At 43.0% G+C, this 24,605-nt stretch overlaps 1 non-coding gene across 1 annotated transcript; it reads left to right on the forward strand.

The window, feature by feature from the left end:
- The first annotated feature begins 903 nt into the window (after positions 1-903).
- Positions 904-976, forward strand: trnaf-gaa (transfer RNA phenylalanine (anticodon GAA)). The gene has a single exon. It is a non-coding gene; the product is annotated as a tRNA-Phe (tRNA).
- The last annotated feature ends 23,629 nt before the right edge of the window (positions 977-24,605 follow it).

A 24,605-nucleotide genomic window follows, 5' to 3' on the forward strand; every position in this document is an offset into this window, starting at 1 on the left:
TGGCATTTTTAGATTAAGGTTATCTATTGGTTTCAGCCTTGCAGAAGGTGGAATTGACTTCCATACGGAGCTGGCTTGAGGACCAGACAACTGGATTCAAAGAGCTTGTCGACAAAATTGTAATTAACTAAATGTACAGATCGCCAACTGGGAATATAAAGTTGTTGCAGTAATTGAGACCTGACTCCAAAAACAACAGGACTGGGTTCTGGAATGGAATGGAATTCTTCAGTGTTTCTGTTGTTTGGCTTGCATTGACTCATCGATTTTCTTGTTTTTCACTTTGTCGATCCCTTTGAATAATTGTGGATCCTTCTTCAGTGTGTCTTCTTTCACCAGGTAGCTCTGACCTCTGATGATGTTGATTGTAATCAGCTTCAATTCGCTGATAGTTCTGGAACTGAGCAGATTTCCTTTGCTTGAGTCTACAACATGGAACTCAGTCTGACATGTGGACCCATGGGAGGATTTGAATGCCATCCCTGCGTTGGAGTTGCATCCATCCAATAAGAGACCGAGTAGAAGTGACAGTTCTGTCAGTCGTATATGAGACTTTTAATGGCAGGGTTGTGAGTTTGAGTGCCATTCTGTTTTTCCCTTTTTTAAGGCTTCATGAGCAGAGAGTACAGGGAGTGTTTGAAATGAGCAAGTCTCGCTTTGATTCAGGACTATTACCTCTCAGCAGCATCTCACTATGAAAGATTGAATTTGATCTCATTTCATTCTCAGCTCGGGGTCTGTGCGGCTCAGTGGCACTTCTGGCTGTCTCCCGCTTCACAATCCATCAGTAGTGAGAAAGCAATGGGGAATATTACTCACATGTTGTGTTCTTTAATTTTTTGGAAAACTTGAATGTATGTATTTTCTTCCAAAATAAGGACACCAAGCCACTATGAATGTTGGGCTGAAATAGCTCAGGTGGGAGAGCGTTAGACTGAAAATCTAAAGGTCCCTGGTTTAATCCCGGGTTTCAGCAATTCCGCTTCCTTATGCGCCCCTTGCCTTGGTTCTGATTTTCCAGTTGCACAATTTCCTTTGAAATTATTTACCAAACACCAGTGGATTGAATTTGAGAAACAACACAGAGTCATTTGCAGCACAGAAGGTGGTCGTTTGGCCCATCACGTCCATGCTGGCTCTCCCCGGAGCAATCTAGTCAGTTCCACTCACCAGCTCGATCCCTTTCCTCCTGCAAGTTTCTTTCCTTCAAGTATCCATCCAATTTCCTTTTCAAATCATTGATTGTCTCTGCTTCCACCACACTCGTGGGCCAAGTCATTACTACCCACAACATAAAAAATTCCACCTCATCAAGGATGGGAAATACTTACATCTTCTATATTTGCTTATTCTCTATTTCTATGAGAATAGACTGGCAGTCAACATGAAAGGAAACCCAAAAATCTTCGAGCAGCATGTAAATGATAAGTGGGTAGTAAGAAGTTGAGTCGGGCCTATTAGGGACAAAAAGGATAATATAAGCTTAGAGATGCAGGGCAATGTTAATCTACTTAATGAGTACTTTGCATCAGTGATCACTAAGGAAGTGGAATTTGACAAAATATCAGTTGAAGTGAAGAAAGTAGTGGCAATGGAGAGAGTACAAATTAGGAGAGGGAGGTACTAAAAAGGCTGGCTGTGCTTAGGGAAGATAAATCACCTGGTCCGGATGGCTCACATCCCAGGTTGCGAAAGGAAATGCGGATGCAGATAACGGAAGGGCTTGCTATAATCTTCCAATCTTCCCTGGATATGGGGGAGGTGCCAGAGGATTAAACAGTGGCAAATGCGACACCCTTATTCAAAAAAGGGTGTAAGGACAGTCCGGGTAACGACAGGCTAGTTAGATTAACAGCAGCGGTGGATAAGGTTTTAGAAGGAATAATCAGGGTAAAAAATCAACAGTCACTTGGAGAGGTTGGAGTTAATTATGGAGAGTGAGCATGGATTTATAAATGGGAGTTCATGCTTGACTAATCTAACTGCATTTTTTGATGAACTAACAGAGCAGGTTGATGAAGGGAATGCAGTGGATGTTGTTTATATCGATTTTAAGGAAATGTTTGACAAGGTACCTCATAAAAGGGCGGTTAACAAAATTGAGGTTCGTGGTATAGGAGGGTCAGTGTCCAATTGGATAGAAAATTGGTTTAAGGACAGAAAACAGCGAGTCTTATTAAATGGTTCTTTGTCAGACTGGAGGATCGTCGACAGAGGTGTTCCCCAAGGGTCAGTGCTAGAACCACTGCTTTTTTTGCAAAAGGTAAGTGACTTGGATCTTGGAATACAGAGTAGAATCTCAAAATATGCCGATGACACCAAACTTGGAGGAGCGGCAAACAGTGAGGATGATATGAACTCCCTGCAACAGGACAGTGATAGGCTAGCAGAATGGGCAGACAGGTGGCAGATGGAATTTAATAGTGACAAGTGTGAGGTGATGTATTTTGGCATAAGGAATAGGGAGAGGCAATATATACTTAATGGCACAGTTCTAAAGAGTGTTCTGGAATAGAGGGACTTGAGGTTCATGTGCATCAATCTTTGAAGGAGGCAAGTCAAATTGCGAGAGTGGTTCGCAAAGCATATGGGATCTTGGGCTTTATAAATAGAGGCATTGAGTACAAAAGCAGGGAAGTTATGCTGAACCATTATAAAACTCTGGTTAGGCCCCAATTGGAGTGTGGCTTCCAGTTCTGCTCAGCAGACTTTAGAAAGAATGTGAGGGTCCTGGAGAGGACACAGAGGCGATTTACCAGAATGGATCCAGGGATGGGGGATTTTAGTTACAAGGTTAGGTTGGAAAAGCTAGGATTATTCTGCCTTTCTCAAAGGAGATTGAGTGGAGAATTGATAGAGGTGTATAACACCTCCAGAGAACAGGCCATCCTGGACTGGGTATTGTGTAATGAGAAAGGATTAGTTAACAATCTTGTTGTGTGGGGTCCCTTGGGGAAGTGCGCCCATAATATGATAAAATTCTTCATTAAGATGGAGAGTGAGAGAGTTGATTCCGAGACTCGGGTCCTGAATCTAAACAAAGAAAACTATGAGGGTATGAGGCGGGAGTTGGCTATGATAGATTGCGGAACGTTACTTAAAGGGTTGACAGTGGATAGGCAATGGCTAGCATTTAAAGAGCGCATGGAAGAATTACAACAATTGTTCATTCCTGTCTGCGCAAAAGTAAAACAGGAAGGGTGGCTCAACTGTGGCTTACAAAAGAAATTAAGGAAAGTATTAGATCCAAGGAGGAGAAATATAAAATGGCCAGAACAAGCAGCAAACCTGAAGATTGTGAGCAGTTTGGAATTTAGCAGAGGAGGACAAAAGGATTGATTAAGAAGGGGGAAATAGAGTATGAGAGTAAGCTAGCAGAGAACACAAAAACTGACTGTAAAAGCTTCTATAGATATGTTTAGAGAAAAAGATTAGTGAAGACAAATGTGGGCCCCTTGCAGTCAGAAACGGGGGAATTTATAATGGGGAACAAAGAAATGGCAGACCAATTAAATACATACTTTGGATCTGTCTTCACAAAGGAGGATACAAATTATCTCCCAGAAATGTTGGGGAACATAGGGTCTAGTGAGAAGGAGGAACTGTATGAAATCAGTATTAGTAGGGAATGTTTGGGAAATTGATGGGATTGAAGGCCGATAAATCCCCAGGACTGATAATCTACATCCCAGAGTACTTAAGGAAGTGGCCCTTGAAATAGCAGATGCATTTCTGGTCTTTTTTCAAAATTCTATCGACTCTGGAACAGTTCCAATGGATTGGACGGTTGTTAATGTAACTCCACTATTTAAAAAAAGAGGCAGAAAGAAAACAGCGAATTATATACCGGTTAGCCTGACATCAGTCGTGGGGAAAATGCTGGAGTCCATTATAAAAGATGTAATAGCAGAGTGCAATAATAACTCATCTCCACTCCTAGTATTTCTAAATCCCACACATTCACTATAATGTGAACAATTATTTCCTGTTGTATCTCTCTCAGATTTGTAAACTTCACTGTATTGGAGTGAGGTGACATCTACTGGCGGGAAGCAAGAACTGCAATCAAGCAGCAGAAACTCCACAGTCTGTCAGGGTTAAAGAAACATTGCAATGTGAGGATACAGCGAAGTGGTTTGATTGGGTAGATGGAGACATGATTCCACTTGTGGTGGTGTCTGAAGCAAAGGCCAGAAATACAAAATTGTCATTAATAAAAGAAATGAGGAATTCATGAAAAATGTAGTAACGTAGTGAATGGTTAAAATGTGGATAGAATAGAAAGTGAGATTGGATGGACAGAAGCAGTCTGAAAGGATGGCTGAAACAAAAGGTGAGTGCCCTGAAACGTTAACTGTGTTTCTCTCTCCACAGATGCTGCCAGAGCTGCTGGACATTTCCAACACTTTCTGTTATGATTTCAGCATTTACAGGATGTTGCTTTGATCTGAAAAAAAAATGGATGAACAGCTTTTCCAAAGGAGCTAAAACTGTATGCATTGTAAGTGGCTTGTTGGTTTAGAGGTATGATTCTCGCTTTGGGTGTATAATTGGTTAATATGCGAGAGGTCCCGGGTTCAACTGCCGGACGAGCCCATTCTCTTTTGTGTTTTTAGTTGAAGGTCATCAATCGGTTGCAGCCTGACAGCAGGCGAAATTGACTTTCATGCGGAGCCTGTTTGAGGACCAGAGAACTGGATTCAAAGAGCCTGTCGACAAAATTGAAATGAACAAAATGTACAGATCACCAAGGGGGTGTATGAAGGTGGAGCAGTAACTGAGAGCTGGATACAGAAACAATACGACTAGTATCTGGTATGGAATGGAATTCTTCTGTGTTTCTGTTGTTTGTCTTGGATTAACTCATGGATGTATTGGTTTTTCACTTTTTTGATGCGTTTGAAGAATTGTGGATCAAAGAAGAACAAAGAACAAAGAACAAAGATAATTACAGCACAGGAACAGGCCCTTCGGCCCTCCAAGCCTGCGCCGATCCAGATACTCTCTCTAAACATGTCGCCTATTTTCTAAGGTTCTGTATCTCTTTTCTTCCTGCCCATTCATGTATCTGTCTAGATACATCTTAAAAGAATCCATCGTGCCCGCATCTACCACCTCCGCTGGCAATGCGTTCCAGGTGCCCACCACCCTCTGCGTAAAGAACTTTCCACGCATATCCCCCCTAAACTTTTCCCCTTTCACTTTGAACTCGTGTCCTCTAGTAATTGAAACCCCCACTCTGGGAAAAAGCCTCTTGCTATCCACCCTGTCTATACCTCTCATGATTTTGTACACCTCAATCAGGTCCCCCCTCAACCTCCGTCTTTCTAATGAAAATAATCCTAATCTGCTCAACCTCTCTTCATAGCTAGCGCCCTCCATACCAGGCAACATCCTTGTGAACCTCCTCTGCACCCTCTCCAAAGCATCCACATCCTTTTGATAATGTGGCGACCAGAACTGTACGCAGTATTCCAAATGTTGCCGAACCAAAGTCCTATATAACTGTAACATGACCTGCCAACTCTTGTACTCAATGCCCCGTCCGATGAAGGAAAGCATGCCGTATGCCTTCTTGACCACTCTATTTACCTGCGTTGCCACCTTCAGGGAACAGTGGACCTGAACACCCAAATCTCTCTGGACATCAATTTTCCCCAGGACTTTTCCATTTACTGTATAGTTCACTCTTGAATTGGATCTTCCAAAATGCATCACCTCGCATTTGCCCTGATTGAACTCCATCTGCCATTTCTCTGCCCAACTCTCCAATCTATCTATATTCTGCTGTATTCTCTGACAGTCCCCTTCACTATCTGCTACTCCACCAATCTTAGTGTCGTCTGCAAATTTGCTAATCAGTCCACCTATACTTTCCTCCAAATCATTAATGTATATCACAAACAACAGTGGTCCCAGCACGGATCCCTGTGGAACACCACTGGTCACACGTCTCCATTTTGAGAAACTCCCTTCTACTGCTGCTCTCTGTCTCCTGTTGCCCAGCCAGTTCTTTATCCATCGAGCTAGTACACCTTGGACCCCAAGCGCCTTCACTTTCTCCATCAGCCTGCCATGGGGAACCTTATCAAACGCCTTACTGAAGTCCATGTATATGACATCGACAGCCCTTCCCTCATCAATCAACTTTGTCACTTCCTCAAAGAATTCTATTAAGTTGGTAAGACATGACCTTCCCTGCACAAAACCATGTTGCCTATCACTGATGAGCCCATTTTCTTCCAAATGGGAATAGATCCTATCCCTCAGTATCTTCTCCAGCAGCTTCCCTACCACTGACGTCAGGCTCACCGGTCTATAATTACCTGGATTATCCCTGCTACCCTTCTTAAACAAGGGGACAACATTAGCAATTCTCCAATCCTCCGGGACCTCACCCGTGTTTAAGGATGCTGCAAAGATATCTGTTAAGGCCCCAGCTATTTCCTCTCTCGCTTCCCTCAGTAACCTGGGATAGATCCCATCCGGACCTGGGGACTTGTCCACCTTAATGCCCTTTAGAATACCCAACACTTCCTCCCTCCTTATGCCGATTTGACCTAGAGTAATCAAACATCTGTTCCTAACCTCAACATCCGTCATGTCCCTCTCCTCGGTGAATACCGATGCAAAGTACTCGTTTAGAATCTCACCCATTTTCTCTGAGTCCAAGCATAACATTCCTCCTTTGTCCTTTAGTGGGCCAATCCTTTCTCTAGTTCCCCTCTTTCTCCTTATATATGAATAAAAGGCTTTGGGATTTTCCTTAACCCTGTTTGCTAAAGATATTTCATGACCCCTTTTAGCCCTCTTAATTCCTCGTTTCAGATTGGTCCTACATTCCCGATATTCTTTCAAAGCTTCGTCTTTCATCAGCCGCCTAGACCTTATATATGCTTTCTTTTTCCTCTTAGCTAGTCTCACAATTTCACCTGTCATCCATGGTTCCCTAATCTTGCCATTTCTATCCCTCATTTTCACAGGAACATGGCTCTCCTGCACGCTAATCAACCTCTCTTTAAAAGCCTCCCACATATCACATGTGGATTTACCTTCAAACAGCTGCTCCCAATCTACATTTCCCAGCTCCTGCCGAATTTTGGTATAGTTGGCCTTCCCCCAATTTAGCACTCTTCCTTTAGGACCACTCTCGTCTTTGTCCATGAGTATTTTAAAGCTTACGGAATTGTGATCACTATTCCCAAAGTAGTCCCCTACTGAAACTTCAACAACCTGGCCGGGCTCATTCCCCAACACCAGGTCCAGTATGGCCCCTTCCCGAGTTGGACTATTTACATACTGCTCTAGAAAACCCTCCTGGATGCTCCTTACAAATTCTGCTCCATCTGGACCTCTAACACTAAGCGAATCCCAGTCAATGTTGGGAAAATTAAAATCTCCTATCACCACCACCCTGTTGCTCCTACATCTTTCCATAATCTGTTTACATGTTTGTACCTCTATCTCACGCTCGCTGTTGGGAGGCCTGTAGTACAGCCCCAACATTGTTACCGCACCCTTCCTATTTCTGAGTTCTGTCCATATTGCCTCACTGCTCGAGTCCTCCATAGTGCCCTCCTTCAGCACAGCTGTGATATCCTCTTTGACCAGTAATGCAACTCCTCCACCCCTTTTACCTCCCTCTCTATCCCGCCTGAAGCATCGATATCCTGGGATATTTAGTTGCCAATCATGCCCTTCCCTCAACCAAGTCTCAGTAATAGCAATAACATCATACTCCCAGGTACCAATCCAAGCCCTAAGTTCATCTGCCTTACCAACTACACTTCTTGCATTAAAACAAATGCACCTCAGACCACCAGTCCCTTTATATTCATCATCTGCTCCCTGCCTGCTCTTCCCCTTAGTCACACTGACTTCATTATCTAGTTCCTTACAGGCTTTTGTTACTACCTCCTTACTGTCAACTGACCTCAATTGGTTCCCATCCCCCTGCCACATTAGTTTAAACCCTCCCCAACAGCGTTAGCAAAAGCACCTCCAAGGACATTGGTTCCAGTCCGGCCCAGGTGTAGACCGTCCAATTTGTAATAGTCCCACCTCCCCCAGAACCGGTCCCAATGTCCCAAAAATCTGAACCCCTCCTTCCTGCACCATCTCTCAAGCCACCCATTCATCCTGACTATTCTTTCATTTTTACTCTGAATATCACGTGGCACTGGTAGTAATCCTGAGATTACTACCTTTGAGGTCCTACTTTTTAACTTGGCTCCTAACTCCCTAAACTCTGCTTGTAGGACCTCATCCCGTTTTTTACCTATATCATTAGTGCCTATGTGCACAATGACAACTGGCTGTTCACCCTCCCCCTTTAGAATGTTCTGCAGCCGATCTGAGACGTCCCTGACCCGTGCACCTGGGAGGCAACATACCATTCGGGAGCCTCGTTTTCGACCACAGAACCGCCTATCTACTCCCCTTACAATCGAATCCCCTACGACTATAGCCCTTCCACTCTTTTTCCCGCCCTTCTGAACAGCAGAGCCAGCCACGGTGCCATGGACCTGGCTACTGCTGCGTTCCCCTGGTGAGCCATGTCCCTCAACAGTATCCAAAACGGTATACTTGTTTTGGAGGGAGATGACCGCAGGGGACTCCTGCGCTGCCTTCCTGCTCTTTCTCTGCCTTTTGGTCACCCATTCCCTTTCTCCCTCAGCAATCCTAATCTGCGGTGTGACCAATTCACTAAACGTGCTATCGACTACCTCCTCAGCATCGCGCATGCTCCAAAGTGAGTCCATCCGCAGCTCGAGAGCCGTCATGCGGTCTAACAAGAGCTGCAGCTGGACACACTTCCTGCACGTGAAGGAGCCAGGGTCATCAGCCATGTCCCTGAGCTCCCACATTGAGCAAGAGGAGCATGATACGGGTCTGAGATCTCCTGCCATTTTTAATCTTAAGTTTAAACTTAGTTAAATGAAAAAGGAACGAAAAGTTTTTACCAATCACAATAAAACCAGAGAAATCGAAAAAGCCTTACCTTATAAACACCCCACCGTGTCCTTTTTTTTGGTTAGAGGAGGAGGGCGGGTGGGAGACACTACAAGTGTGGTGTCTCGGGTTCAGAAACCGCCCAAATATATAGTGTTTTACTTACCCAGCAGCCCCCTGGCCTCCGCCGAAAAACAAAAGGAAATTAAATTTACTTTCAAACTGACTTTTCCAGCTGCTCACTCGCTCACACGCTGCTCCCGAAAAAGCTGCTGCACTGAAAGGAAAGTTATTTTAAACCGCCCAAATATATAGTGTTTTACTTACCCAGCAGCCCCCTGGCCTCCGCCGAAAAACAAAAGGAAATTAAATTTACTTTCAAACTGACTTTTCCAGCTGCTCACTCGCTCACACGCTGCTCCCGAAAAAGCTGCTGCACTGAAAGGAAAGTTATTTTAAACCGCCCAAATATATAGTGTTTTACTTACCCAGCAGCCCCCTGGCCTCCGCCGAAAAACAAAAGGAAATTAAATTTACTTTCAAACTGACTTTTCCAGCTGCTCACTCGCTCACACGCTGCTCCCGAAAAAGCTGCTGCACTGAAAGGAAAGTTATTTTAAACCGCCCAAATATATAGTGTTTTACTTACCCAGCAGGGTAACACTCTTCTTCAGGGTTTTTTCTTTCACCAGGTAGTTCTGACCTCTGATGATGTTGATTGTAATCAGCTTCAACTCACTGATAGTTTTGGAAGTGAGCAGATTTCCTTTGCTTAAGTCTACAACATGTAACTCAGACTGACATGTGGATCGCTTCACAATCCATCAGTGCTGAGAAAGCAATGGGGAATATTACTCATGTGTTGTGTTCTGTAACCTTTCAGAAACAATTGAATGTATGTATTTTCTTCCAAAACATTCATTCTCAGTACAGAGAAAAATAGAGTATATGATTGACTGTATCACGAAGTGAGAACTGTTTAAAATATGTTGTGACCAGTGGAGAAATGGGATGAGAATATAGTGGCCTCTTCGGATTTCAACTGTAGAAACATTTGTTATTTGGCTCTGTAGCTTAGTTGGCTAAAACACCTGCTTATTAAATAGAAGATTCTGGGTTCAACTCCCAGCAGAGCCTTATGTCATTATTACAAACATGCTTTAGAAGTTCACATCTGTGTCTTGTGAGCTTGAACTCGTAATTCAAATTACATGATGAATTTCAGGCACAGGAGAAAACAACCTTTGTGAAGGATGTGAGTTTGGAATGGCTGTTCCTCCTTGTCCAGAAATTCAGTCCTGATATTTCAAAGGTAACTTCTTTGATAGAAATTTGTTCACCGTTCCATTCAACCTGGAAAACAGCTTGACATTAATCTCACTGAAGGAACGTGTGACCGCGTGCTGTGTTGCAGAGTGTTTGTGTCATTATGTGTTGCTTTTAACCGAGACTGGGACATGACGCAAGTGGGAGATTAGATGTTGCAGGCAGTTCATATCATCCTCACTGTTTGCCGCTCCTCCAAGTTTGGTGTCATTGGCATATTTTGAGATTCTACTCTGTATTCCAAGATCCAAGTCACTTACCTTTAGCAAAAAAAGCAGTGGTTCTCGCACTGACCCTTGGGGAACACCACTGTCGACTATCCTCCAGTCTGACCGAGAACCATTTAATAAGACTCGCTGTTTTCAGTCTTTAAAACAATTTACTATCCAAATGGACACTGACCCTCCTAATCCATGAACCTCAATTTTGTTAACCGCCCTTTTATGTGGTACTTTATAAAATGCTTTCGTAACATCCATATAAACAACATCCACTGCATTCCCTTCATCAGCATTCTCAGATAGTTTATCAACAAATGCAGTTAGATTCGTCAAGCATGAACTCCCATTTATAAATCCATGCCCACTCTCCAAAGGACTTGATTTCTTTCCCTGACCTGTTGATCTCATGCTGATAGCAAGCTCACCATGGAGCATGTATTTGGCAATGTGACCGTCATCCATTTGGCCCAGTCAACAGAGTCACCACTGACTCAAGAGGGCAAACATGCTGCGGATCCCTGCACGCTGGTGTACTTCCGCATTTGTCACTCTGTCCTGCCAGGAGATGCCCAGTATCCATCTGAGGCAGTGGAGGTGGAAGCTGTTCAGCTTCTTTTTTTTGGTTTGTGTAAGTTGTTGATGCTTCTCTACTAAAAAGGAGGGTGCTGAGAACACAAGCCTGTTACACGCGGAGCTTTGTATTTTCGGTCACTTTGATTCGAGATACAGCACTGAAACAGGCCCTTCGGCCCACCGAGTCTGTGCCGAACATCAACCACCCATTTCGACTAATCCTACATTCCCACCAAACATCCCCACCTGTCCCTATATTTCCCCGACCACCTACCTATACTAGTGACAATTTATAATGGCCAATTTACCTATCAACCTGCAAGTCTTTTGGCTTGTGGGAGGAAACCGGAGCACCCGGAGAAAACCCACGTAGACACAGGAAAAACTTGCAAGCTCCACACAGGCAGTACCCGGAATCGAACCCGGGTCCCTGGAGCTGTGACCCTGCGGTGCGAACCACTGCGCCACTGTGCCGCCCACAACTGGGTTTATCTGAGGTTTGGAATATTTGTCAGTCAGGAACAAGAAAAATCAAAGGAACCAAATAAGAAAACCTATGTCTCGCGGTTACCGAGAAAAGTTCAGAATATGTTAAACTTTGTTCTCTTCAATACAACTGTGTGAACTTTGACCTTTCCTGCCTTTTATAAACAGTATTTGAAGTGTCTCAGTAAAAATGTTCAGTGTTGATGAGAGTGGGGTCTGGGTGAGCATCTGCTGAGTGTGACAGGGTCAGGACTGGATGCAGGATCACTCTGACAGTCTCTCTCTCTCTCTCTCTCTCTCTCTCTCTCTGATGGGTTGAGTTGATTTTCAACTGGCAGCTGTTGGTGTTTCGATAAATCAAGTTCCCTCCACTGATTTTTTTGGACAGACAGTGCAGTATAAGGATGTAAAGGGTTAATGCTGAAGACAGTGGGATCAACCCCTCCCACTGTCAGAGTGATGATGTAACAGTCACATGAGATGAGGTTTGGGAGAAGAGAGAGCAGCACCAAGGATGCTAGCTTCGGAGGCTTGATGAGTGTGTATATAGTATTGTGTAAATTAGAAAAGAGTTCTTAGTTCTTTCAGCAGGAAATGTGTCCAGAAAATATCGAGAAACTCACAATTTTATTATTCAGGAATCGGAATGCAGATATTAACACCAAGTGACAGTTCTGGGTTCATTAACAAAAAAAAGGTAGCGAATAATATTGCTGACTGATTGAAATCCCCCAGTGAGGAGACAGTTAAACAGGTGATCTGTTGGGACATCCTTCGATCCAAGCTTTCTGCAGCGTTTAATCTCCCTTTTTGGTGAAATTCTCTGTTATTTGCAACTTTTTTTAATCCAGCTTTGATGGGCGAGTGAAAAAACTGAAAAAAATTGAACAGTTCCATTCTTTCTTTTCTTCCTTCTTTCCATCAGTTTCGCTTTTCTGTCTCAGATCAATATGGTGATGAGAATCCGAATTTAATCTGTTGTTTCTGGTGTTTTATCCATTCCAATCAGAATTCAACATTCCAATCTAATCTATTTGTTATTCCACAGTGTCTCTCCATGTTTTTTTTTAGATTAGATTAGAGATACAGCACTGAAACAGGCCCTTCGGCCCACCGAGTCTGTGCCAAACATCAACCACCCATTTATACTAATCCTACACTAATCCCATATTCCTACCAAACATCCCCACTTGTCCCTATATTTCCCTACCACCTACCTATACTAGTGACAATTTATAATGGCCAATTTACCTATTAACCTGCAAGTCTTTTGGCTTGTGGGAGGAAACCGGAGCACCCGGAGAAAACCCACGCAGACACAGGGAGAACTTGCAAACTCCACACAGGCAGTACCTGGAATCGAACCCGGGTCCCTGGAGTTGTGAGGCTGCGGTGCTAACCACTGCGCCACTGTGCCGCATTCTCTCACAGTCTGTTTGATGATCAATGTTACATCTCACTCTCTGTTCTGGTGAAGATCAGAAGCAGTGATATCTGTTTACACCACACTACAAGTCGGTCTGAGGCTGTGCCTCGCTGATCATGTGGGGTTCGGAACATAGGAACAGGAGTCGGCCATTCAGCCCATCGAGTCTGCCCCGCCATTCAATATGATCATGGCTGATCATCCACTTCAATGTCCTTTTCCCCACACTTTCGTCATATTCCCTTATGTCATTTGTATTTAGAAATCTGTCAATCTCTGCTTTAAACATAGTCAATGACTGAGCTTCCACAGCCCTCTGGGGTACAGAATTCCAAAGATTTACAACCCTCTGAGGAACAACATTTCTCCTCATCTCTGTCCTAAGTGGCTTCCCACTTATTTTGAAAATGCGTCCCCTGGTTCTCGACTCCCCAACCAGGGGAAACATGTTAGCTGCAACTACCCTGACTGTCCTTTAAGTATTTTGTAGGTTTCAATGAGATCACCTCTCATTCTTCGAAACTCTAGAGAATACAGTCCCAGTTTCCCAATCTCTCTTCATAGAACATTCGCACCATCCCAGGAACAAGTCTGATGAACCTTCGTTGAACTCCCTCCATGGCAATAATATCCTTCCTAAGGTAAGGAGACCAAAACTGCACACAGTACTCCAAGTACGGTCTAACCAAGGTTCTATACAATTGAAGCAAGAATTCACTAATCCTGTACTCAAATCCTCTTGTGATAAAGGCTAACATACTATTAGCCTTTCTAATTGCTTGCTGCACCTGCATGTTAGCTGTCAGCGACTTATTGACATGGATACCAGGTCACCCTTATACTCCATACCTCAGTTAATAAAGGAAAAGATTCCATATACCTGCTGAACCACCTTATTGACCTGTACTGCTACTTCAGGGATCTGTGGACATTCACTCCAACGTCCCTCACTTCCTCTGCACCGTTCAGTGTTCTCCCATTAATTGTGTATTCCTTTGCCTTTTTTGACCTCCCAAATGCATCACCTCACACTTGTCCAATTTGAATTCCATTTACCACTTTTCTGCCCACCTGACCAGTCTATTGATATCTTCCTGCAGTGTACAGCTATCCTCCTCCCTATCAACAACACGGACAATTTTTGTGTCATCTGCAAACATCTTGATTGTGCCCTCTACATTTATGTCCATATCATTAATATATACCACACAAAGCAGGGGACCTAGTTGTGAGCCCTGTGGAACACCACTGGAAACAGTCCTCCAGTTGCAAAAACACCTGTAACCAATTCCTTCTTGTTTCCTGCCACTGAGCCAATTTTGTATCCAGCTTGCTACATTCCCCTGGATCGCATGCGCTTTTATGTTTTTTTAACCAGTTTGCCATGTGGGACCTTGTCAAAAGCCCCGCTAAAATCCATGTAGACCACATCAACTGCACTATCCTCACAATCCTCATTGTTACTTCTTCAAAAAGTTCAATCAAGTTCGTCAGACAGGAGCTTCCCTGAACAAATCCATGCTGATGATACTTGATTAATCTGAGCCTTTCTAAGTGACAGTTTATCCTGTCTCTCAGAATTAATTCCAATAATTCGCCCACTATTGAGGTTAGGCTGACTGGCCTTTAATTGTTCCCTCGCTTCCTTTTTCAACAATGGTGCAATGTTAGCAATAAAAACAAAAAGTGCTGGACATACACAGCAGGTCTGGCAGCATCTGTGGAGAGAGAAGCAAAGTTAACATTTCAGGTCAGTGACCTTTCATCAGAACAGAAACATTAACTTTGCTTCTCTCTCCACAGTTGCTGCCAGATCTGCTGTGTATTTCCAGCGCTAATAGTTTTTATTTCAGATTTCCAGCATCTGCAGAATTTTGCTTTTATTGCAACGTTACGAGACCTCCCATCTTCTGGCATCACACCTGTTTCCAGTGAGGGATTGGAAACTGATGGTCAGACCTTCCACTATTTCCTTCCTGGCTTCTTTTAACCTCCTTGGGTACATTTCATCCGGCCCTGATGATTTATCCACTTTCAAGGATGCTAATCCCATTTATACTTCTTCTCTCCCTCAGTTTATCATGTCCAATACTTCACACTCCTTCTCCTTAATTACAATATATGCATCACCCCCTCATTTGTGAAGACAGTAAAGTATTCATTAACAAACATACCCACATCTTCCACCCTGATGGGCCCTACTCTTTCCTCAGTTGCCTCTTACTCCAATGTATTGATGAAACATCTTTGGATCCATTTTGATTTTGCTTGTCAATATTCTTTCATGCTCTCTGTTTGCTCTTCGTCGCTGCTCCCAAATGCCTCTAGTTAAGTCAAAAGACAACTTATCAGAAGTGGGATCACAAGGCCGAAAGTGGGGATGTTCACTGATGATTGCACAATGTTCAGCACCATTCATTACTCCTCAGATACTGAAGCAGCCCGTGTCCAGATGTAGCAAGACCTGGACAACATCCAGGCTTGGGCTGATAAGTGGTTAATAACATTTGCGTCACATAAATGCCAGGCAATGACCATCTCAAACAAGAGAGAATCTAATCATTTCCCCTTGATGTTCAATGGCATTACCATCACTGAAACCCCTACCATCAACATTGGGGGAGTTACCATTGACCATAAACTGAACTGGACCAGCCACATAAATGCATTTGCTACAAAAGCAGGTCAGAGGCTAGGAATTCTGCAGTGAGCAACTTACCTCCTGTCTCCCCACATCTTTACATCTTTCCACCATTTACGAGGCACCAGTCAGGAGTTTGATGGAATACTCTCCACTTGCCTGGATGAGTGCAGCTCCAACAACACTCAAGTAGCCTGCTTGATTGCCCCCATCCAGCAGCTTCAACATTCACTCCATTCACCACTAATGCACAGTGGCAGCAGTGTGTACAATCTACATGATGCACTACAGCAACACACTAAGGCTCTTTCAACGGTACCTTCCAAACTCTGAACCTCTACTACCGAGAAGGACAAGGGCAGCAGATGCAAGGGAGCACTACCACCAGCAAGTCCCTCTCCAAGCCACACACCATCCTGACTTGGAACTGTATCGCCATTCCTTCATTGTCGTTGGGTAAAAATCCTGGAACTCCCTTCCAAACAGCACTGTTGGTATTCCTGCATCTCAAGGACTGCAGCGGCTCAAGAAGGCAGCTCACCACCACTTTGCCAAGGGCAATTTGTAATGGGCAATAAATGCTGGCATAGCCAGCGATGCCTATGTCCCAGGAACAAATGAAAAAAAGTGAGGAAATAGTGAAGGGCTTTTATAGAATACACAGAGACATGTTTCCACTTGTGGTGGTTTCTGAAATAAGAGCCAAAAATATAAAATCAACATTCATAAAACCAATGAGGAATTCATGAAAAATGTATTTATGCAGTGAATGGATAGAATCTGGAATTTTCTATCACAGGGAGAGGTTGGGGTGAATAGTATTGATGCACTTAAGGGGAGGTGGAACAAATGAACAAGTGTATGGGGAGAAATGAATTGAGGGATATAAATATCGGGCTTCATTTTTTAAAATTTGTGCATATGAAGCAGGATGGCTGGAAATATGTGTAGAGCATAGAGCAGTTGGGATGATCCCAGTGCAGTGTTTTGTCTGGATGGATCTGCCCAGAACACTTGTGATGCAGGAGCTGGGAGCTTCAGTACTTCAGTGGAGGCTGATACTGACACCGGTTTTCATTTGTGGATGTTCTTAATGATTATTAATTGAGAAATTAAATTCACCTCTTTGATACTTTGCCCCGCACCTGTTCTTGACTTATAAGATATATTTTTTCTTCATACAGGCAAATCCTTGAAGGTATTGTGATGAATGTGATGGTTGCTGCACTCGAGGCACAAGGAACAGTGCAGCCAGCTCCTCTCACACACAGTAGGTACATTATCACTCAGAGTACAGAGGGATAGACAGTTCATCAGTTCCCCAGTCTCAGACTGTAGAAGTAGTCAGGCCCACATTGATTCCAAGTTCCAGAGACACATTTTCAATCAAACAAAGCAGGAGAAAAAGAAGTTGTTTCCATTTCGCCCCAATTCAGTCCCACTGACAGTCAGATACATCAATCCCAGGTCAAAATCACACCCACTAGCAGATTGAAATACAATGTGTCAATCTAAATATAATGCAGACTCAACGAGCAATTAAATATCAGATAGAATTGGCACACGCTACTGATTGAATGGCACAGAATCTAAGCTAATGATGTACCCTGAGATTTAAATTAAATATCACACCCAAAGCTCACACCCATTCATTATAAAGGATGTTTAAACATCCCCATAGTGTACCCTGAGATACAAGTTACATACAAGTCCAACATTCATTACAGTGAAAGTTTCAAAGGTGCTGAACGCTATTGTGAGCTGAGACACAAATTAGATACCCGTTCAGAACTCACGCACGCTGTGAAATTGAAAGATACAGAATCAATTCTATTAGTGTAGATTGATCTAAACATTATATACCATTCTAAAACCTCACACAATATCAAACTGAAATACAGTATTAATTCCATTAGTGTAGATTGATCTAAACATTATATACCATTCTAAAAACTCATACAATATCAAATTGAAATACAGTATCAATTCCATTAGTATAGATTGATCTAAACATTATATACCATTCTAAAAACTCATACAATATCAAACTGAAATACAGTATTAATTCCATTAGTGTAGATTGATCTAAACATTATATACCATTCTAAAAACTCATACAATATCAAACTGAAATACAGTATTAATTCCATTAGTGTAGATTGATCTAAACATTATATACCATTCTAAAAACTCATACAATATCAAAGTGAAATACAGTATCAATTCTATTAGTGCACATTGACCTAAACATTACATACTATTCGAAAAACTCATACAGTATCAATTCCATTAGTGTAGATTGATCTAATCATTGCCAGTCCAAAAATCACATACAGTATCGGATTGAGCAATGCTGATATGAAGTGTAAACTGTGATGTAAATTAGATGCCTGGACAGAACTCACCTAGACTGCGGAAATAAAAAATACAGTTGTCTATGATACGCATTATTTTCCAGCCAAAAACATCTCATACATGATCAGAGTGAAATAGATTATCAATTCCATTTGTGTAGACTGAACTCCACATTATGGCGGCACAGTGGCGCAGTGGTTAGCATTGCAGATTCAAAGCTCCACTGACCTGGGTTCAGTTCTGCGGAGTTTGCAAGTTCTCCCTGTGACCGCGTGGATTTCTGCTGTGTGCTCCAGTTTCCTCTTACAGCCCAAGAATTGCAGGTTGTTAGGTAAATTGCCCCTCGTGTGAAGATGTGGGAGGGAATATGGGATTGATGTAGGATTAGTGTATATGGGTGGTTGTTGGTTGGCACAGACTCGGTGGGTTGAAGGGCCTGTTTCAGTGCCGTATCTGAAAATAAAATTACAAACCTGTAAAAACTCTCATCCAGGGGTATGGTGATTTTGTGGTTACTTTACAGGACGAGTAATCCAAAAGTCTCCACTAATGGACCAGAGACATGAGTTCAAATTCCACTGCAGCAGCTGGGTAATTTATAGAATCAAAGTAAGTTTATGGCACAGGAAGAGGCCAGTTGGCCCATTGTGTCTGTGCCAGATGAAAACTGTCCACCCATTCTAATCCCACCTTTCAGCATTTGGTGCATAACCCTGCAGATTACGTCATTTGAGGTGTATATCCAGACTCATTTTGAATGAGTTGAGGGTTTCTGTCTCAACTCCCCTATCAGGCAGTGAGTTCCAGACCCCCTCCACCCTCTGGCTGAAATATAACTTTTCCTCATCTCCTCTGTAATCTTTATACCAATCACTTTAAATCTATTCCCCTAGTCACTGACCTCTCTGCTAAGGTGAACAGGCCCTTCACTTCAACTCTATACAGGCCCCGCAAAATGTTGTACATTTCAGTCTGATCTCCCCTCAGCCTCCTCTGTTCCAAGGAGAACAGCTCCATCCTATTCAATCTTTCCCCATAGCTGCATTTTTCCAGTCCCGGCAACATCCTCGTAAATCTCCTCTGTACCCTCTCCAGGGCAATTACATCCTTTCTGTAATGAGGTGATCAGAACTGTACACAGTACTCAAATTGTGGCCTGACTAATGATTTATACAGTTACAGTACAACCTCCCTGCTCTTATATTCTATACCTCGTCGAAAAAAAAAGGATTCCATATGCCTTTTTAACCACCTTATCAACTTGTCCTGTTGCCTTCAAGGATCTGTGGACATTTACTCCAAGGTCCCTCACTTCCTCTACACCTGTCAGCATTTTCCTATTAATCGTGTATTCCTTTGCCTTGTTTGACCTCCCCAAATGCATCACCTCACACTTCTCTGGATTGAATTCAATTTGCCATTTTTCTGCCCATCTGACCAGACCATCAAGATCTTCCTGCAGCCTACAGTTATCCTCCTTGCTATTTACCACATGGCCAATCTTTGTGTCATTTGCAAACTTCTTGATCATGCCCCCTACATTTACATCCATGTAGACCACATCATAAACTGCACTACCCTCATCTATTTTCCTTGTTAATTCTTCAAAATTTCGATCAAGTTGTTCAGACAAGATCTTCCCTTAACAAATCCATGCTGACTATCCTTGATTAATCTGTGCCTTTCCAAGTGACATTTTATCCTGTCTCTCTGAATAGATTCGAATAATTTTCCCACTATTGAGGTTAGCCCGACTGGCCTGTAATTATTCGGTCTAGCCCTCACTCCCTTTTTAAACAGAGGTACAATGTTAGCAGTCCTCCAATCCTCCAGCACAACACCTGTATCCAATGAGGTCTGGAAAACGATGGTCAGACCTTCCGCTATTTGCTCTCTTGCTTCTTTTAACAGCCTGGGGTACATTTCATCCATCCCTAGTGATTTATCAACTTACAAATAAGCTAATTCCATTAGTATGTCCTCTCTCCCTCTGTTGATCATATCCAATACTTCACACCCCTCTTCCTTATCTACAATATCTGCATCGTCCCCCTCTTTTGTGCAGACAGATGCAAAGTATTTATTAAGAACAATGCCAACATCTTCTGCCCTACATATAGGTTACCTTTATGGTCTTTTCTGTGCCCTCCTCTTTCCTTAGTTATCCTTTTACTCTTAATGTATTGATAAAACATCTTTGTGTTTACCTTGATTTTGAATGCCAATATTCTTTCATGCCTCTCTTAGTTTTCCTAATTTCAATGTTGATTTCCCCCCTCCACATTCTATAGACCTCTCAGCTTTCTGTAGTATTGAGTTCTCTGTGTCGGGCATAATTTTTCCTTTACTGCCATATCATACCCATAAGCTCCTTGACATCCATGGGGCTCTTGATTTGGCCTTCCCACCCTTTTTCTTTGAGGGAACATGTTGACTCTGAACCCCTGGAATCTCCCCTTGAATTCTTCCCATTGCTCTGACACTGATTTACCTTCAAGTACCTGTTTCTAGTCCACTTTCGCTAAATCACTCCTCAGCTTAGTAAAGTTGGCCTTGCCCCAATTGCGAACTCTAACTCTTGTTGTATCCTTGTCCTTTCCATAATTATGTTAAAACTGACTGAATTATGATCACTACCACCAAAATGCTCTCCCACTGCCACTCCTTCCACCTGCCCATCTTCATTTCCTAAAACTGCGTCCTCTCTTGTTGGACTTGCTACATATTCGCGAAAATATTTCTCCTGAATGCATCACAAGAATTCTGCTCCCTCAATTCCTTTTACACTAAAACTATCTCAGTTAATGTTTGGGTGGTTAAAATCCCTTTCTGTTGCTGCCGTACTGTTGCTTAGACAAAAATTGCCACTCTCCCTCCTTTCTTATCTCCCTCCCTATCGCGTCTGAAAACCCTGTAACCAAGACTGTTGAGCTGCCATTCCTGTCCCTCCTTAAGCCATGTTTCTCTCAGAGCTATGATATCATACTGCCACCTGTCTATCTGTCCTCAGCTCATCTGCTTTATTTGCTATACTCCTTGCATTGAAATAGATACACTTGAGCACTGCCAAACACTTTTTTAATTTTCTAAACTTTGTTTCCTCAGTCTTCCAGACTCATCCATTAATTCTCTGCCTTCCATTTTAATTTCTGATTTTGTCCCATCTGACTCTACCTTCCAGTCCCCATCCCCCTGCCAAACTAATTTAAACCCTCCCCAATAGCTCGAGCAAAATGCCCCGCAAGGAACTCCGTCCCAGCTCTGTTCAGGTGCAACCCGTCCGACCGGTCCCAAGAATCTAAAGCCATGCCTCCTGCACCATCTTTCCAGCCACACATTCATCTGTCTTCTTCTATTCCTGTACTCACTTGCGCTTGGCACTGGGAGTAATCCGGAGATTATTACTTTTGATGTCCCATTTGCAAATTTCTTACCTCACTCCCCAAATTCTGACTGCAGGACAACATCCTTATTTCTACCTATGTTGTTTATTCCGATGTGGACCACAACTGCTGGCTGTTCACCCTCCCCTTTCAGGATGCTCTGTAACTGCTCAATGACATCCTTGATCCTGGCACCAGGGAGGCAACATACCATTCCTGGATTCATGTCTGCGGCTACAGAAATGCCTGATTGTTCCCTTGACTATTGAATCACCTATCACTATGGCTTTTCCAGTCTTCCTTGTACCTCCCTTTGCAGCTGAGTCACCCATGGTGCCATGGACTTGGCTCTGGCTGCACTCCCCAGGGAAGCATCACTGTCCTCCATATTCAGAACTGAATACCCGTTGGAGAGCGTCATGCAGTCAGGGTGTCCTGCACTACCTACTCGATTCTTTTTGACTGCCTGTTGATCACCCATTCCCTCTCTCCCTGCATACTCTTAAGCTGTGGGGTGACCACATCTATAAACGTGCTATCGATGTAGCTCTCTTCTCACGAATGCACTGCAATGTCACCAGCTGCCACTCAAGTTCCAAAACCCAGAGCTCAAGCTGCCACAATTGAGAGCACTTCCTGGCACAAATGTTCTCGAAGATAGTGGAAGCATCCTGGAGCTCCCACATATCACAGGAGGTGCACTCTCAAGGTTGAAACACCCCTGCCATTAGTTGACCATTTGCTACTGCTAAACAAAACCTTAACAGTACTGCAACACCTTAGAATTATAAATAAAACATTCCTAGTACTGATAAATCCCACTAAAAATCAATACAGTTCACTAGTTAAGATAAACCTTACTCCAAAAAACTCACCAACGATTCACTTGTCCCTTATTATTAATACTTAATTTATACTCTTTTTATTCTGCCTGTTGTTGAAATGCTATAACCCAGCCATTTACACACCCACCCTAACAGTGGTGTACTAACTATTTACAGTTACTCCCTAACAGCCGTTAATCACAACCAGTCACCTTGCAGCTTTCCTGTGATGTCACTGTTCACTTTGTTTCCAAACTCCAGCTTGCTTGGACTCCTGTCCACTCCGCTTTCACCGTTTCCTGCTCTCTGAGTGAACCCTTGCTTACTCTCTCTCTCTCCCCACCCCGGGCTCTTTATGCTCCACTCTGCTCTCACTGTTTCCCGCTCTCAATGTATGAATATTTGTTTGCGTTGAGTTTAATTTAAAATATGGATTAACTGTATTTCACAGTTGTAGGTTTTATTTGGTAGTCCTGTACAAGTTGTGGATTGGTATTCAATATTTAGCTCTGTGAAAATTATTGTGAATGAAAACATAACTTTCAATCTTATACATGGGCTGGTCTGCAAGCTCCAAGTCCTTCACTTTGTAGTAATGGAATTGATACTGTATCTTTCAGTCTTAATCTCTGTGGGATTTTTGAACTGGTATGTAATGCATAGCTCGGTCTAACGTCTGATGTACATTATTGGGATTCATAGGATCATAGGAAATAGGGGCATTAGGCCAATCAGCCCATTGAGCCTGCTCTGCCATTCAAACAGATTGTGGCTGATCATATCCCTCTTTGCCATTTTTCCCTGCTATCTTCATATCCCTTGATCCCGGTAGTATTTAGAAATCTATTGATTTCTGTCTTGAATATGTTCAGTAATTGAGCCTCCACAGCCCTCTGGGATAAAGAATTCCACAGATTACCCACCCTCTGAGTAAAGAAATTCCTGCTCATCTCAGTCTCAAATGGCCTGTCCTTATTCTGAGACTGTGTCCCCTTCTTCCAGACTCACTAGACAGAGGAAACATCCTATCCATATCTACCCTGTCACACCCTGTAAGAATTTTGGAAGTTTCAATGAGATCACCTCTCATTCTTTGAAACTCCAGAGAATTTGGGCCCAGTTTCTGCAGTCTCTCATCATAAGGGGATTAGTCTGGTGAATCTCCATTGCATTCCCTCTGTGACAAGTCTATCCTTCCTTAGATAAGGGGAAGTGATGGCGTAGTGGCATTGTCATGGGCGGCACAGTGGTTAGCACCGCAACCTCACAGCTCCAAAAACCGAGGTTTGATTCTGGCTACTGCCTGTGCAGAGTTTGCAAGTTCTCCCTGTGACCATGTGGGTTTTTGCTGGGTGCTTTGGTTTCCTCCCGCAGCCAGAGACTTGCAGGTGATAGGTAAATTGGCTGTTGTAAATTGCTCCCAGTGCAGGTAGGTGGTTGGGAATATGGGATTACTGCAGGGCGCGTATAAATGGGTGGTTTTTGGTCAGCACAGACTCGGTAGGCTGAAGGGCCTGTTTCAGTGCTGTATCTCTAAATAAATATAAAATAAGGAAACCAAAATTGTACAGAATACAGTGCTCGACCCCAAGGGTCACTGTTGGAACCACTGCTTTTTTTTGCTACAGATAAATGACTTGGATCTTGGAATATAGAGCAGAATCTCAAAATATGCCGATAAAACCAAACTTGGAGAAGTGGAAAACAGTGAGGATGAAATGAACCGCCTGCAACAAGACAATGATAGGCTAGCAGAATGGGCAGACAGGTGGCAGATGGAATTTAATAGTGACTAGTGTGAGGTGATGCATTTTGGCAGAAGAAATAGGGAGAGGCAATATATACTTAATGGCACAGTTCTAAAGAGTGTGCAGGAATAGAGGGACTTGTTCACTATAATGTGAACAATTTTTCTTCTTGTGTGGCTCTCAGATTTGTAAACTTCACTGTACTGGAGTGAGGTGACATCTGCTGGCAGGAAGCAAGAACTGCAACCAAGCAGCAGATACTCCATAGTCTGTCAGGGTGAAAGAAACATTGCAATGTGAGGAAATAGTGAATGGGTTTGATTGGGTTGATGGAGACATGATACCACTTGTGGTGGAGTCCAAAGCAAAGGCCAGAAATATAAAATTGTCATTATTAAAAGATATGAGGAATTCATGACAAATGTATTTAGGTGGTGAGTGGGTGGAATCTAGATAGAATAGATGGTGAGATTGGGTGGACAGAAGCAGTGTGAAAGGATGGCTCAAACAAAAGGGAAACGCCCTGAAAGGTTAACTCTGTTTCTCTCTCCACAGATGCTGCCAGAGTTTCTGAACATTTCCAGCACTTTCTGTTTTTATTTCAGAATTTGCAGGATGTTGCTTTGATCTGAAAAAAAAATGGATGATTGGCTTTGGCTGCAGTGAAATT

The sequence above is a fragment of the Heterodontus francisci genome, unplaced genomic scaffold (genome assembly GCF_036365525.1).
Source record: "Heterodontus francisci isolate sHetFra1 unplaced genomic scaffold, sHetFra1.hap1 HAP1_SCAFFOLD_278, whole genome shotgun sequence".
Classification (NCBI taxonomy): domain Eukaryota; kingdom Metazoa; phylum Chordata; class Chondrichthyes; order Heterodontiformes; family Heterodontidae; genus Heterodontus; species Heterodontus francisci.